This window comes from Pleuronectes platessa, chromosome 9 (assembly GCF_947347685.1).
Source record: "Pleuronectes platessa chromosome 9, fPlePla1.1, whole genome shotgun sequence".
Classification (NCBI taxonomy): domain Eukaryota; kingdom Metazoa; phylum Chordata; class Actinopteri; order Pleuronectiformes; family Pleuronectidae; genus Pleuronectes; species Pleuronectes platessa.
In genome coordinates, this window is record NC_070634.1 from 2,009,509 (window position 1) to 2,026,644 (window position 17,136).

Genomic DNA, 17,136 nt, shown 5'->3' on the forward strand with positions numbered 1-17,136 from the left:
TGAATAGTGTATTCAGACTTATTTTCCTCGTGTAACTCGAGACTGCATTCACACCGATTCTTCCTTGTGCCTCCAGGATTCAACTCCCTGGTCCTCCTGCCTTCCCTACCTGCTGGCAACGTCTCACAGACATCTCCTTCACCCATGTCATCAATACCACATCCTTGATCCAGCTTTATTGGAGGAATAAACACCTTTGAAAACCTGTCTATGCGCTGAGGTCGAAGACACTCTAAATGTGACAAGGGCTCTGCATAGGGTACATGTATACGCTTCAACACAGAACCATTGATTGGGCTTCAGTCTACAGCAGGGCACCTCAGTATACATGCCACCCTGCTCTAACAATGTCATACCTGAGTTTCACTTAGACGTACAGTATGTGTACATACCATGTCATACCATGTGTTTGTGTTATTAGAATCACACCTTTGCCTCTTTAACACTCCCATTTGTCACTCTTTGGAACAGTGCTAATGGAAAATGTAGCCTCATTTTTTCTTTAGCCTTTATTTGGCCACACTAATCTCCACTGTGTACACTTTGACTTCTTTCTCCCTCAAGGCCCTGATGGATTCAGGGACAGTTGTAGACTTCATGGACTCTAATTTAGTGTCACAGAGATACATCTCTCTCATCACACTTCCCAAACCCAGAGAGGTGAGTGCTTTAAACACCTGGCTAAAATCACCCACCAAACCACAGCTATTACGCTGATTACTTCTGGCAACCACCAAGAGTTCATCCAGTACCTAGTCATCCACCCACCTCACTCACCCCTGGTTCTGTGTTAACCCTGATTACAACTCAACAATCCCCACTTTGACTGGAGATCCGGCATTGTGGTAGGTTGGAGCATCCATTGCCACTCCAACTTTCTTAAATCAGCCTGCCCGTCTTCATGTTCCAGTCATTCTTTTTTTTCTAATCCCTCGGACTTATCCCAAGTTCCTCTAGCCTACCACGACCTGGAGGAGGTTTTTAGTAAGGACAAGGCCCTCACATTACCCCCTCACCGACCCTATGATTGCGCCATTAAACTCCTCCCCAGTGCCACAATTTCCTCCAGCAGGCTGTACAGTCGGTCCAAACCTGGAAGAGAAACCATGGAACAATACATCCAGGAAGCACTGAGTGGAGGACTATTCGAACCATCATCTTCTCCAATAGGAGCAGGATATCTTTTTGTTAAAACGAAGGATGGCTCCCTTGGACTCTGTTTGGACTTTCGATCCCTCAATAATATCATGGTTAAGAACAAATATCCATGCCCCTTATGGATTCAGCTTTTGGTCCCTTTCCCGAAGCCTCTATCTTCACCAAACTAGACCTCCGCAATGCTTATCACCTTGGCCATATTAAAGGGGGGGACAAGTTAGCAATTTAACTGCAGGAACTTGTTAATGTAAATCAAAATCAATATAATTATAAAAGACAGCCTAATTTACATCATGAATGATTTCCACCTTCTTTGCTTGGTAATGCTTATGACATTACCACTGATAAACTGTTAATATGTGGCAGACTGAACGTTTCAGTAATCACATCCCTCTCTGCATGCAGTGTAGCACAGGTCTAACCCAGACGTGTGTCACACTATCATTGTTGAGGTATGTACTTGGGTGCCACAGGGCTGATAACTGCCCACTGTCTGTGGTTTGGAAGGGCTTACACTCCCATTACAGGATATGTGTGTGTCTGGCTTAGGGTTTCCTCTGTGTGTATGTCTACGAAAGGCATTACTGCCAACAACCGACCCACTCCTGCTGTCGGTTGTGAGGCGTGACTCATAACACATACAAACACACGTTCTCACACACAAATTAAACAGTTAGAGAAATGCAATCGCTGCACATCAGACCTATTGTATGATGTGTGTTACAGTAGTCAAATACAGATGGACAAATTGACTCTAGAAAAGCAATGGACTTATACAATAACGCATTACATGATTAAATACACATACTACCCTTCCCAGCATAAACATAGACACACGCAGACACACACACATCCTCTGCCGAAGTATCCTTGGGCAAGATACTGAACTCCAAATTGCCCCTGGCAACTGTGCCGTACTCATAGAAAAAAAATGTACACTCCTGATCAAAATCTTAAGACCAGTTAAAAAATTGCATGAATTTGCATTTTGCACTGTTGGATCTTAGGAAGGTTCTAAGTAGAGTTTCAAAATGCAGAAAGAATTAATGACAACCAGAGCCCAAAACTTGTGAGCAGGCAATTTATTGAAAACAACAATTTAACTGAAGTAGGCTGTTCATCAGCTGATCAAAAGTTTAAGACCACAGCTAAAAAAAAATAAAAATCCTAAAACAGAAATTAAAGTGTCAAAAACTGACTCAGTAATGAGTAGCTCCACCATTATTGTTGATCACTTCAAAAATTCGTTTTGGCATGCATGATCCAAGTGTTTCCAAAAGGCTAGTCCGAATGTTGCGCCAAGTGTTGAAGATGGCTTCACGAAGGGCATCCACTGTCTGGAACTGAAGTCCATTTTTGTAAACTTCCCTTGCCATCCATCCCCAAATGTTCTCAATTGGATTAAGATCAGGGGAACACGCAGGATGGTCCAAAAGAGTGATGTTATTCTCCTGGAAAAAAGTCTTGGTCAGACGGGGATTGTGAATTGGAGCGTTGTCCTGCTGAAAAACCCAGTCGTTACCACACAGACAAGGGCCCTCAGTCATGAGGGATGCCCGCTGCAACATCTCCACATAGCCAGCTGCTGTTTGACGCCCCTGCACAACCTGGAGCTCCATTGTTCCATTGAAGGAAAAAGCACCCCAGATCATGATGGCGCCCCCTCCACTGTGCCGCGTAGAAACATCTCAGGTGGCATCTCCTTGTCATGCCAGTAACGTTGGAAGCCATCAGGACCATCAAGGTTAAATTTTTTCTCGTCAGAGAATAAAACTTTCTTCCACCTTTGAATGTCCCATGTTTGGTGCTCCCTTGCAAAGTCTAAACGGGCAATTTTGTGGCGTTGAAGGAGACGTGGCCTTTGAAGACGTTTCTTGTTTTTGAAGCCCTTCCTTCGCAGATGCCGTCTGATGGTTATTGGGCTGCAGTCAGCATGTTAGGATTTAAGTTAAGGATCGGACCCCGAAGCAGACACGGAGTGGTAGTTGATGGGTATGGAACAAAGTTTATTGCTGACGAGGCAGGAGAAGGCTGGAGAGGCAGGGTGCAGGCTGGCTTGAAGGTCCTGGCAGGTTGGAGTACAAAGAGCTGAGCAGTGAGGCACACAAGCGTCCTGGAGTGAAGAGCAGAGTACGGTTAGCATAAATCCAGGTGAAGCATAAGTGGAGCATTCAGGCTGTGACTAGCTACCATCGACGATGGAATAATCTGGCGTCGCAGTGACGAGACGACCAGGCTTATATAGCAGTGATGATTAGTTGAATTGGAGGCAGGTGTGTCTCGTCCTGCTGCAGTCACCAGCCAGCCACGCCCCCTGCCACACACAACACACAGGGAAAACACAGAAAGGCAGGAGACGACAGCAACAAACTAGATACACAAAACACAAACACCACACAGCACCAGTAATGGCCTTAATTTGGGACGAGGATCGTCCCGTGTCTTGACGGACAGCCATTCGGATCCTCCGGCTCAGCGCCGGTGAGATTTTTTTGGGTCTACCACTTGATTTTTTTGTTCCATAACCCTGAGGATCTTTTAAGAAATGCTAAATGACTGTCTTACTGCGTCCAACCTCAGCAGCGATGGCACGTTGTGAGAGGCCTTGTTTATGCAGTTCAACAATCCTACCACGTTCAAAGACGGTGAGCTTTTTTGCCTTTGCCATCAAGAGATCTTCACAGTGTGATTACTTGACAGGAAATGACATGGAATACAAATTTTTGCACAGATTTTGGCTTTTAAAGGCTGTGGTCTTAAACTTTTGATCAGCTGATGAACAGCCTATTTGAGTTAAATTGTTGTTTTCAATAAATTGCCTGCTCACAACTTTTGGTCTCTTGTTCCCATTTCTTCTTTTTGCATTTTGAAGCTCTACTTAGAACCTTCCTAAGATCCAACAGTGCAAAATGCAAATTCATGCAATTTTTTAACTGGTCTTAAGATTTTGATCAGGAGTGTATGTGTGAATGGGTGATTGGCAAGAAAAACTGTAATATAAAGCGCTTGGAGGTAATGTTCTTTGTGAATATAGACTATTTACCTTTTGGTCTCATCGAACATTCCAAAGACATAAAGGTCTTCCGGAAGTTCGTATGTGAGTAAAGACAATAAATGCAGAACACTGTGATAGACTGCCAACCTGTTCGTTTTTTAAGCATGTTTTCACAAAGAGCATTGATGGATGGATCAGAGTTTCCCTCATGTAAGCTGATGTGTTGTAATCTGATTCTGGCCACCACTTCTTTCTGCTTCTCACTTATTTTACACCTGCAGAAACAACAGTTACGAAGATACAGGCAATGCAGGACATCTGGCTGAGGCAACTATCATTGTAAAGCTTCACCTGGTGGTGTGAAAATAACAGTTTCACCATCTGCAGTTGTCATCAGCGGCGAACTAACAGGGTGAAGGGAAGGTAGTGGTTGATTTTAATGGAACAGGCAACAAAAGCTGAATGGATCACTTTTGATTAATTGTTCCTGGTCATACACCAGAACAGGAACTTAACCTGACACAGCATTATGATCAGCACCCTCTTTACTTGTCTAAGGAGGCCCCCCACTTAATTGAACTAATACATTTATGTCAATCATTTATAGCTCTGTTTAAAAATCAAATTAAGTGATGTATCAATGTACAGGAACCTTGGTGTTCTGTGATATGTGTAAATGGGAATGTAAAAGCCTAAGTAAGCAACAGCTTGGTTGATGTGTCTCATAATGAAAAGTATATGATGGGCAATGCATACCCTGCTCATGTTTTGCGTATAGTATATATATATGTAACGGGGTCAGTTCTTAATACAGTTTTATAGTTTTAGCAGTGTTATTTTTCCCGTTCTGCTGATATTTTAATTTATCTGACAGGACAGTGATTCCTATAGGCTGCGGGGATTTGGCGACGTCTATTTAGGGACAGAGGAACGCCCTCTCTCTCTCTCCACTGCCGGTCCTGTGTGTGTGAGTAAGTGCAGCATGGCCGCAGCAGGTGCGGCCACAAATTGTTTGTTGTGGTGAGCTTGCTGAAAGTAACTTTAATGTCAACGGAGATCACTCAGAAAACTTTATTCTGTCCCTAGAGCCAGCGTACAGCTATGTGTGTGTGCGTGTGGGTGAGACGGTATCAGCGTCGGCATAAATGCGCGCTGTAATCTTCAGTCATAAGAATAATACTTGTAAGTAATGCACCGGAACAATTACCTTCACTATTGTGTCCGTGACATTAGGTTAAAGGGGACATATTATGCCCATTTTACCACAGTTGATATGGTTCCTTGGGGTCTTAATGAAATGTCTGTAACATATTTTGGTCAAAATACCACAAGGATCATTTAAAACAGCACCTTTTTACCCTGTCTAAAACAGCCCTCCTCAGATTGACCTGTTTTGAGTGCCCCACCCCCCTCACCCCTGGTGAGCCTGGCTGCGAGAGCTCCAGCTCCCCAGCGCAGACCCGCAGTGGGAGCAGTGGGAGCCTAAGCTGGCGCAGCAGCAGCATCCTTCCACACTGTTGAATCAACGTTTAGAGGTGGCCCGGGGGTCCCTTGTTTATGCGGCCACTTAAATGTCTGACGGGTAGCAGCAGTGAGCTAACGCTAGCCGGGCTCCACCGGCCCGGTTAGCTCGCGAGCTAACGCTAGCTGGGGAGCCGGGCTCCTGTAGCCGGGGGGAGCCCCTAGGGAAGTCCAAGGCCATGTAGTGAGACTCCCTACATGGGCATGGTGTGACTATGACGTTTGTTTTGGTCGTAATCCCATTCGACCCACTCTAGCATGTCGTTTCTGAAATAGAGGAACCACAACAAATCACGGGAGTTATTTTTTTCCAGAGTTTTTGGGACGGTAGACATGCCAGATACCAAAATTAACATGTAGAAGCACTACAAAGGTGGAATTTTCATAATATGTCCCCTTTAAGTTGTCTTTTCCTGTTTTAGTAATTGTAGTCAGGACAATAAGGAATGGCGTGGGTCCCTGCGTTATTTTAATGAATTAAAGGTACGACATTATGATGTGTTTTATGTTTGTAAATGTTTTTAAACATTTTGATAAACTGGTTTAAATTGTGTGACGTATATATAACATTTGTTTTATAGGGCTGTCTCCAGCAGAATATTTAAGGACACCGTTTTTTCCCACTTTTAGATTTAATTTAGATTATTTGGCCTTGTTTAGATTTAGTTTATTTCTTATTAATTGGTTTGATTATTGGTTTCTTTGTTTTGTTTTATTTTATTTGGTTCTATGGCAATGTGCAATATGGCCGACTGGTACTGTGCAATCCGGCTTTAAGGACTTGAATATTGATGAGTTATTGGTTCCAAAAACCCGACAGATGGCCCGCTTCTGTCATTTTATTATTGTTGTGCTGTGTTTGTTTTAATGCATGATATTTTAGCATTGTAAAGTTGGGTCTGGAGCCTTTAATTTCTCTCATTACTCTTTAATTGTATCAACTCCAGGCCAGTACTTTTCACTGTGCTGTTTGATCAGTCTTTTTAAATTATATGCACGAATTAAATAATTCTGATATCTCAGCCTCCCGTCCTGTTTTATTCTGGATATATGTGTTGAACCAAATTGACATTCACTGTCACTCTAAGTGCTTTCTTATCACTACATATACACAACATATACTCATTCAGCTCTCATTCATTGTAGAGCTGTGTACAGCATTCTCTCCTCTGCTTGTGCTCTCTTACTCTTGGAACCACCAGCAACACCAGTAGAAATCACTAAAAGACCACATTAAGACACCCATAAACGTTTTGCTTTCCTCATCAGTCAGGCAGGATTCAGCATAGACTTAAAAAACACTATACTCCATGAACGGATTGTGATTACAGGGCAGATACGACCTTCTTTCTTCTGTCAGTATCCCATCCCAATCACCTAATCATTAGTGTATTTTTTTTAATCGGAGAATATAAAAAATATATATATGTGTGGGCGGGGGAGTCACTCTTTATTTACTCACCCTTAATGTTTTTATTATTATAATTGTTGCAAAAATCAAAACACAATTAGATCACTATGTCCTCCAAACATGTTCCGTCTTTACAGTTTCCATGACTAATCAGTTGGCATTGCTGAGAAAACCAGTGGGCATACAAACTGCACACACGCAAACATTACATGTTGTGTGACATGCCGTGCTTGGAGTTCACTGATGCAATAAAAGGGGTATGGGGGAAAGAATCAAAAGACAGAGAAGAGGGTGGGGTCAGACTGAGGTGTGTGTGTGTGTGTCAATAAAAAGTGTTTTTCCAGCAGAGCACACTTTAAAGTTGAGTTGCAACAGTGTCAGAATGCAGCTGTGAGTGTTTTATTGTTGACCAATATGAGCCTATGATTTCTTTTACAGCTGATAATGTTAGTTTGGTATATAAGCCCAGAAAGATTTATATAGATTGATTTATATGTGGACTGTATAGTATCTAGGCTTGTTTTATACCGGGAACTGTTCAGTGGGGACTGTGCAAGCTTAACACGAGAACCACAGGGGTTGAGTTAAAAGGGAATTTGGTTTGGCTGCCTGTTAACACAGCATCTGGTGGATAGAGCAGAGTGTCAGATGTGAGCCTGAAAATGACTGTGGCACCACAGCTTGTCTAGCAATACTATATTGGTTTCTGACTGTCAAGCTGTCAAAACTGAATTTTATATGTCCTAGTGACATGACGCGAATGATTACATAGATTGTTACTTTGTTTCTGTAAAATCACAGATGGGCTTCTTTGAGCTGGGATGGAACACCTGTCCCTTGACCTGGTTGAGGAAGTCACATCAGGGCGCAAAGGCACAATAACTCATCACACAGTCACAGAAATACAGGGCCATGCTAAAATATTGGATTTACAGAATATTTAACACTTGCTGAATTTAAAATAATGACATATCAGATGTAGATTTTAACCACATGAAACTTCTTTAAGTTAAGCCCTCAAGATGAAGAAGCAGGACCAACCTAAAGGTCCTTATGTGTGCTTTAATCCTTTATGCTTTGAACAAACTTTTTATTAACTTACACCAAACTAGCTGCCACAGAAGGCCTGGAGCTTTAGGAGCCCCTAGATTTGTATGCTTTGCTCTGTTGATAATGCAACCTTTCTATTCATTTATGAAGTAGATGCTGACAAGAGACAGGCAGAAGGCACATAACACAAACAGTAGAAAATATTTCTTCCTGATCCTGACCCTAATGTGATAACTCTGATAAGTTAAGTGAAAATGACATATTTGACTGGTTTGTTTAATGCACATTTTAGTGAAGAGGTGCACTTTGGGTCTGACAACAGAACCCATTAAAGTAAATCATTATCTGTATTGAGCATCTTTGGTGTCATAATAATACAGTTTTTTTTTCGTTTTCTTTAAAAACAAAATAAATTATATAAATATATTGATAGTAGTAACTGCCAGTTAAAAATACAGTGCCAGTGAAAATCAGAGATTATATACAAAGATACATATCTTATCATCTATCTTATCAAAAATAAAATTGCCACCAAGGCATGTGTATGATTGAATGTTTTATTTCAGGAATTTTAAAAACACGAGGCTTTCAGTACAGTAAGAAATGTTTAAAGCCAGCCTCTTGTCACCATGGTGAAACTGCACATGAAGACCCTCCCTGTTACGTTCAGAGTGTTTTTGGATCCCAGCGCAGATATAGAGACACAGAGCAATGTTAGATTGGAAAGTTGAGAGCAAATGGTTCGCTTACAGAATCCAGTCCACGAGGAAGGGAGGCTACGGTGGCCCTGAGAGCTCAACGAACAGCAACTTAAGAAAACACATGCAAGTTGACAAAACACAAGCAAAGTAAGAGAACATCTTCATCAATTTCACAACACAACACAACACATTACAGAAATGCGCAGCAAATAGACAAACACGCAGCAAATAGAGAAACGCGCTACAAACAGAGAAACGCCCTGCAACTAGAGGAGAAACCACAACGGACACTGCTGTCACAGGAGACACAAAAACATCCGATACACCATACAAATTTACAAACGCAGGTCTTCAGCCCCTCTGCAGTGGCTGTACAGTACAGTGTTGTGCATATTTTTTGCAAACAACTTAACTAATCAGTTTTCATATTATTAACGTTAACGTAGCGATGAACGTGAGTGAACGTCACGTTCATTTTTTAAATCATTGTATCAGGCCATCATGAAATACCAGGAGCGTGTGTGTGTGTGTGTGTGTGTGTGTGTGTGTGTTTGTGTGGCGAGCGCACCGGGTCCCCGACCCCACCCCCTCGCTCAGAGAGACTCACAGTGAGGCAGGAGAATCGGGGAGTGGGTCCTGTTGACACGAGGAGACATATAGTTAATGAAGCAGGAAACAAGACACTGGATATATACTCTAAACACACTATCTAGAGCAGCCAAGAGCGATTTACTACCACTGTGGTATCGAGGAGGAACTGCCAATGACTGGGAGCATGACCAGGGTGGATATCCTGCTGGGGATCAGTGAATGAGTTGCAGGTGAGGTGGCACACAACTGCAGAGGGGAGAGAGACAAGGGAAGGGGGAAACACACGGGGCCAAAGAGGAGCTGTGACACTCCCCTGGCTTGGATTTAACTTATGAGCAATTGGTGGCATCTAATAATTTGTAGTTTTAATAAAGACCTGCTGGAAATTGCCTGTGCACATTATTGTTGTTTGTTTGTAATTTCTATAAAAGCGAAGCACTTACAAGTAAACTGACAGAAGTCATCCAAAGATCCCAGCTCATTAAACACACAAGCAACTTGTTGAAAGGCGTCGCTGATTAAAGACGAACAATGTCAAAGTGTATGTTCAGAGCTGTGGTTGTACCCAAGAAGCATGTCTGGTGTCCTCAGTAAACCACTGAGGATATTGAATTTAATTTTAAATTACTTTTGAAAAGCCATTCAAATAACAAATATTTTTTCCAAAATTAACTCTATTGAAGTGCAATACTTATAAATGGACTGTAATTATATACAGCTTTCCAGTCGTATCAACCATGACATATGTCACATTCATCCATTCACACAAACACATTCATACAATGCTTCTATCACACTTTCCATCACACACAATTCATTCACTGCCGTCACCGCAGTCAGGAGAAATGTGTCTTGCTCAAGGACATTTCAGAATGCAGACCGACTTTTGGAAGGAGGATCTCCTCTACTTCCCCAAGCCACAACCGTGATATGATACATCATCTGATTCTGACATTGATTATGACCAGGTTGTGGACTTTCACCACTCTGGGGTCGAAAATCATCTCCTTTGTCTGTTTTATGTGAAAAATTAGATGATGACTGACACACTAGTCTTTCAAGGTGCAAATCTCATCCAGGTACATAGTGGGGCATTCATTCCCTGTGCAGCAAGCTTAAAATTACTGTATCATCAGAACATTTGATGCATTCATTAATGTACAGAATGTAGAGAAAAGGAGAGCTCAGACAGCCTTGTAGTACACCAGTGCTACAGTATTTGACCCTGGAAAGTGAGCTTCGAAGAAACACATCTTTTTTTTTGTTTATGTTATTCTAAGTAAACCAAAAATAACTTAAATTCTGCACTAATCCCCCCAAAGGTCACTACAGATATCTTGTTATCAAGAAGTGCACTCTTGGGAATGTGTGTGTTTGTGTGTGTATTAAATATACACTCACCGGCCACTTTATTAGGTACACCTTGCTAGTAGTGGGTTGGACCCCCTTTTGCTTTCAGAACTGCCTTAATTCTTCGTAGCATAGATTCAACAAAAGTCAACTCAATTCCTGAGAGATGGACGACCCTCAGGAGAAAACATCTTATGATGAGGAAGTTCAGGTCGTGTCTAAAACTTCTCCTTGCGTCTTCGAAGGCAGCACAAATCTGCCTGAAGGAGTAGCAGCTGCAGGGTTGAGGGTGCTGAAGCTGTCAGTCACAATGTCCTCAGGCGTGATCGGACTGAGGAGACGACTGATGGGTCACCTGATGTCAGAGAGAGGAAGAGCCTGCTCCAAAGGATTGGCTCATTCTTCAGCAGAGCAGGAGGTCAAACTGTTTTAAAACCCACTTAACCCACTCTGTGGGCTGTCAAAAACAGGCTGTGATTTATATCCTTGAGCTAGTGAGGTTCATGTAGGTGTATTTTCGTGCTTTGACCGTAGTCAGGTTTGCATGACAACCAACCAAAAGCTGCTATTACCAAAAAGAAAAGCTGACTAGGCCTGCACAGACAGAGTGTATTTAATGTCATCCTTTCTGACTTTTGACATTAAACATATTCCAGCAAGGTTATTGTGGTGGATTTTATTTGCTATTTCAAGTTTCAAACACACACAGCATAATGACCAGCCTTGAAGAAATTACTAAAAGATTATTTCTGTCTTTGCCACATGTGGGGTCCCCCCCACCCCCATCCTCTTTCGAAGTCTCTTGTGTGTGTCGATGTATGAATCTATTTCTGTCATTTTGTAGATGTGATTATGTGGTGTGGCTGTTATATTTTTACTTTCCCTTTCCACAAGAGCCCTTTCTTCTGCCCCTCTCTCCCGGCAGTTCTCCAGCAGCAGACCTACCCTCTTATTTAAAAAAGGGGAATCATCTGCAAATTGCATGCTGTCTTGTGCCTAATCATAACAGCTCAATGTAAATAACTTGACTCCCTCCCCCTCATAACTGGTAGATGTCTCCCCACCCTCCACCTTTACCCCCCGCCAACCCAAAACCTATGTACACATGCTTCTAATTCTCTCATGACAACAGAGACAGAGAGAGAGAGAGTGGTGATTACCAATCATACTATCCATGTGGGTTTGGTTACTAAACTCTGTGTATTCTCTGTGTTGATTGAATCCAGACTGAATATAAAAGCAAAGAGTAAAACTGAAAGTGAGAATCTATAAAATGTTGGTGATAATCCCAAAGGAACATACAACAATACTTATAATAATAATGTTTTTTTTAACATGCTTAACAGAAATAAAGCAAATGGGAGTTCAAGAAAACATAATAAAATTAGGGTTTGTGAAAATATAAATTTTAAATTTACAAAGGCAACAACATAACATACATTCATAGGAAAGAAAGTTTAAAATTGAGTGAGTATGGAAGTCTTTTGAAGGACACTAAAGTTTTTCCCTGTATGATGATAATTGTCGGCTGCTGCACAGTTTGACTAGCCTGGCGTTGTCATTCTCATAATTCTAGTCAGAATATGAGTCTGATACCGCTCCATTGGGCTGTGATTATGGGGCGTGTTTCAACCGAACCAGGAAGAAGTAGAAGAAGAAGATCAGTGAAAACGATTTTTGCGGGTGTTGTAAAAATAATTTAAGGATACACGGAGAACTTACCAACACGATCAGCATTTTTGAGAGAAACCGTAACACAGGGCTCACACCGGACGCGGAGGCGACGCCAAAATGCCGCGCCACGCTAATCCCTAGCGCTCTGGGCAGTGCTAATAAAATCACCGGTTGATCCAGTAGTATTCAAGCATATACTTACTTGTTGCTCCAACATTAACCGTCTTTTTTGGTGTTGTCTTTATACAACATGTTCCGAGGATCATACAAGTCACTGTACTTCTCCACTTCAATTATTAATTTAATGTCATCCATGTTGAAGAACTTCTCCGCTGTTTGCTCCGTTAAATGTCGGGTGTCAAGGGTTAATTTACGTATTCTTCACTCAAGCCTATGTGGAGAATACGTAGCCCCCCCACCCCCTCTCTCTTTTTATCTTTATGATTGCTTGTCTGGCTGTAGAGGATGGGCAGAGGGGAACATTTAATAATGTCATTGGTAAAATTATTTAAATTGAAACTCCAGGACAACAGAAGGGGAATTCAAAGTATGGGATGCATATTTGATCATTTATATCATGTAAAATATGTCATCAATATCGTTTAAAATAATTTTTCAGTGTGTTTCCTGGCGTGATACGCTCGCGTAAAGCTGAAGCGATCGCTGCACGGCGCTTCGACCTCATGTCGTCACCGGGGTCATAAACCTCCATCTTGAAACTACTTGAACGTAACATCTTGATCTTGGCCAGACGACGTCACCACGTGATCTCGTCATTACGCCATAGCCACTCCCCTTTCTCTTTCTTACACACACACACACACACACATAGAGACACAGACAGGCAGACACACACGACCACACACACACACATAGATACTCAGTATTACATGTGTGACAATTGTGATAAGTGCTGCTGCTGCTGTTGTCATCTTTGAAATATTGGAGTTTGTTAAATGAAGAGTCATTGAATAACATTAACTTTATTTCCCTTTTAATTAGAGCTGTGAAAAATAACACGTTAACGCGTTATGATTACATTACAGGATTAATTCGTTTTTTTTTTAACGCATTTAACGCATGCGCAGAAGGACCTTCCAATTCCGCCGCCTCTGCACTAGTTGCCGCTCTAATGCAGTCAGACGGCAGCTGCCATTCAAACAAACAAACAACATGGATAATTCTGATGAACCTGAGGACCTTCTGGACGGGAAGATCGTGTTCCAAAAAAAACAAAGATCGAACATTCAGTAAAACCAAGGTGATATGCACACTCTGCGAGAAGTTATCGTTTCGACGTAGCAATACCCGCCTAACCACCGCAACGCGAAGCATGTGTTGGTCGGCGAGGGGCGTTCAAGTGGAATGCGCAAAACCAGACTCACTCGCAGGACACATTGTGCAAAAGAAGCGGTCAGCTTTACTGTCAGAGAATTTGAACAAGTTAGTTTGCCTCACCAACTGGCTAAAGACCGAGTAGCTAAGAGGGCCTTTAGAGGCATTAGATTGTATCATGGTGTGGTTAATGGTTGTGTGACAAAAAATATAAAAAATGTCAACCATCCTATGGCTAAGAAGCTCAATTAATTTCTGTTTGATTTTAAAAAAAAAAGTTTTATTCAACCACACAATGGCTAAGGAGCCCGAATATTGTTTAGGATGAAGATTATATTAATGTTCCATATGGAAAAGCAATGATAACTGCTGAAGAACTGCTGAGTTGCAGCACAAAAGAAAAGTTAAATGTCATAAATCTTGTTTTCACAAAAATATTCCGAGAAAATCGGTAATGTGATTAATCATGATTAATCCATAGAAACCTGTGATTAATTTGATTAAAAATTTTAATCATTTCACAGCCCTACTTTTAATAAATACTTTTGTAATTAAAGTATTTATTATTATTGTTTATTATTTGTACATATGTATGTGAATACAGCTGGATTACTATAGCCTGTGCTCGAACTTAAAACCCTTCATTGTTTATTATATAATCTTTAATATTAATTATTGAGATTATTAATATAACTTATATCATTTGAGACTGATATTTAAAGATTGACTTGTTGGTCCCTGTAACCAGGGTGGTGCCCGCGACAATAAGCAATGATTACAGACTGTACTATTCTTAATTGATCATTTTATTGTTTTCATTAATTATTTAACTATTATTAATGGATAACCGTATAATTTTTAATTAATTATTTTACTATTCTTAATTAATAGCTTTATAATTTTTAATTATTTTTATTAAATCATTTTTATTTTAATAATCATTTTTCATGATTATTAATAATTAGCCAACGTCAAATCTACTACTACTATTGCACAACAATAATGTGCTATATAACTAAATTTTTGCTCGCTTGCTTTAAGTATCATGATTATTATAGCCATTACAAAACCCAGTCTGACAGTGCTAAAATGTAACCGTTTGTATACCCACTAATTAACCTTGGTTTAGGAGCAGGGCACCTTTAATCTCCAGTCAAGCCTACATATACCCAGTCAGAGACAGTCTGTGGTTCATATGCAGCACGACCACAAAGGTCCCACTGTTTCTAACTGCAATATTCTACTAACTCCCAAGCTGGGGAACCTCTTTCGCACAATCACAAGCAGCCATCATCTTAAGCCGGCCTCAAGTACAGTTGACCTTCTTAATTGACTCGAACTATTTCAATGCTTATCATGTCAACAGCTATACTAAATTACACAAGTCTGCTGCATGTCAGGCATATCTAAAGAGTTCTGGCTGCTGTGGATGCTGTGCCTAAGTGCAGAGCATGACTTGACATCTATCAAGCTTTCATACAACTCCATTAATTCAGACTTTAAATCACACTCTAAGCCCGGGTGAAAGATGCCTGAGAGGGAACCCCCACTCTGAGTTTGAGACCACGTGAAGCATCTTCACCTCTAGTCCTTCACTCAACACTCAACATATCAATTTCTATTCAAACCTTTAAATCACATAATTGAGGCGTGCACCTGGAGGCATATAAGGACATTGAAAGTTATATTGGTGACAGTGTGTGTTGTGTGTACACGTGTAAGCACAAATATGGCTAGTTGCTATAGTTGTTGGGTAAATAACAATTTAAAACTGACATTTAAGCTTTTCCTACTTCGACCCAGTGACAAAGGTCTCCAGGGTCTAAGCCGATGAGACACACTTGTCCCACATTAATCAGAATCAGAATGTATTTATTGCCAAGTAGGTTTACACCTACGAGGAATTTGCTCTGGTTATTGGTGCATACAATGAACATAGCACATAAAAAACATACAAACACAATAAATATAACACAATAGATAAAAGATAGAAAAAGTGAAGTAAAAAGTGAAATGCAAGACAGTGAACAGTGTCAGATTGCAATATGCAATGTAATGCAGTATAATATAATATAATATAATGTATTGACATACACCAAACACATAACACATACTCATATTGATATACCACATATATTCCTTATACCTTTTTATTACATTCTGTTGATGCACAGTCAACACTTTATAGCACACATCCCAACTCCCTGATTCAGCTAGCACAGAGATAGTGAGTAGACCTTGGCCCACAATCTCTCCCAGACAGCACACTAACGCAGCTGCACTGACACAGAAACATTATCACCTCTGGTAACCACGACAACGGAGAGCACGTACGACATCTTCATCACGCGACATTCCAAGAGGATGAGGCACTGTCCCGTCTAGATGCAGCAGCCTCCATCTAGTTTCGACCAATCCAAGAAGAACCGCTGTCACGCCCAATATATCAATATATAATCTATGTGCGCACTCTGTTTAAGCGTCTTTCTTCCTGTGTAGCCTTCTGCATAGAACTAGAGACCCATGCATGTTCAATTGCTGGACACCGCGTTTTCCTGACCTGTGACCTCTGAATAAACTTGCTTAATTTCAACTTGAGAACGACGACTCCTTTCCTTTGATTTCCACCCGCAACAAATGGTAGCAGAGGATGGTTTGTAGACGATTGAAAGAGCGGAGTGGAAAAACAACCAGTCGGGGAGGAGGTCGTCTCTCGGACGGGAAAGAACCGCCCTGAGTGGCTTGTCTCTCCTCGGGAACCTGATCAAACAGCTGTACTACTAAAAAAGGTAAGCAGAGCCTATTTAATTGAAATCTGCATATTGTCGTGATAGGAAATAAAACTAAATTTTTGATCAGTAGTACTGAGGGTGAGTACAAGTTGCCTATGCTAAATTTAGAATAGTAATTGCAAAGGTCTGAAAACGCTGTGTATTTAGCAATTGAGTTTTTTTTTAATATTTAATAAAGAGATACCGGCAGCTTACACTGTAAAATATGACTAAATGAGTTGGTGTAAGAGTAGCCGAAGAGAAAGAGATACCGGCAGCTTACACTGTAAAATATGACTAAATGAGTTGGTGTAAGAGTAGCCGAAGAGAACGAGAAGCCGGCAGCTTACACTGTAAAATATGTCTAAATGAGTTGGTGTAAGAGTAGCTGAATGAAAGAAAAAAAGGAGTTAAAATTCAGCCAGACGCATGTTGTAAAATAGCTCCACGACGGTGGTTGATGTGGGGGTTGGCGTGACGACACACACTGTAAAACAAAGCACCTTAACGGGTTTGTGTGTGGGCATGTCGCTACGGATTTAACTCACAGGCCCTCCAAATCTGGAAAAAAAAAAAAGG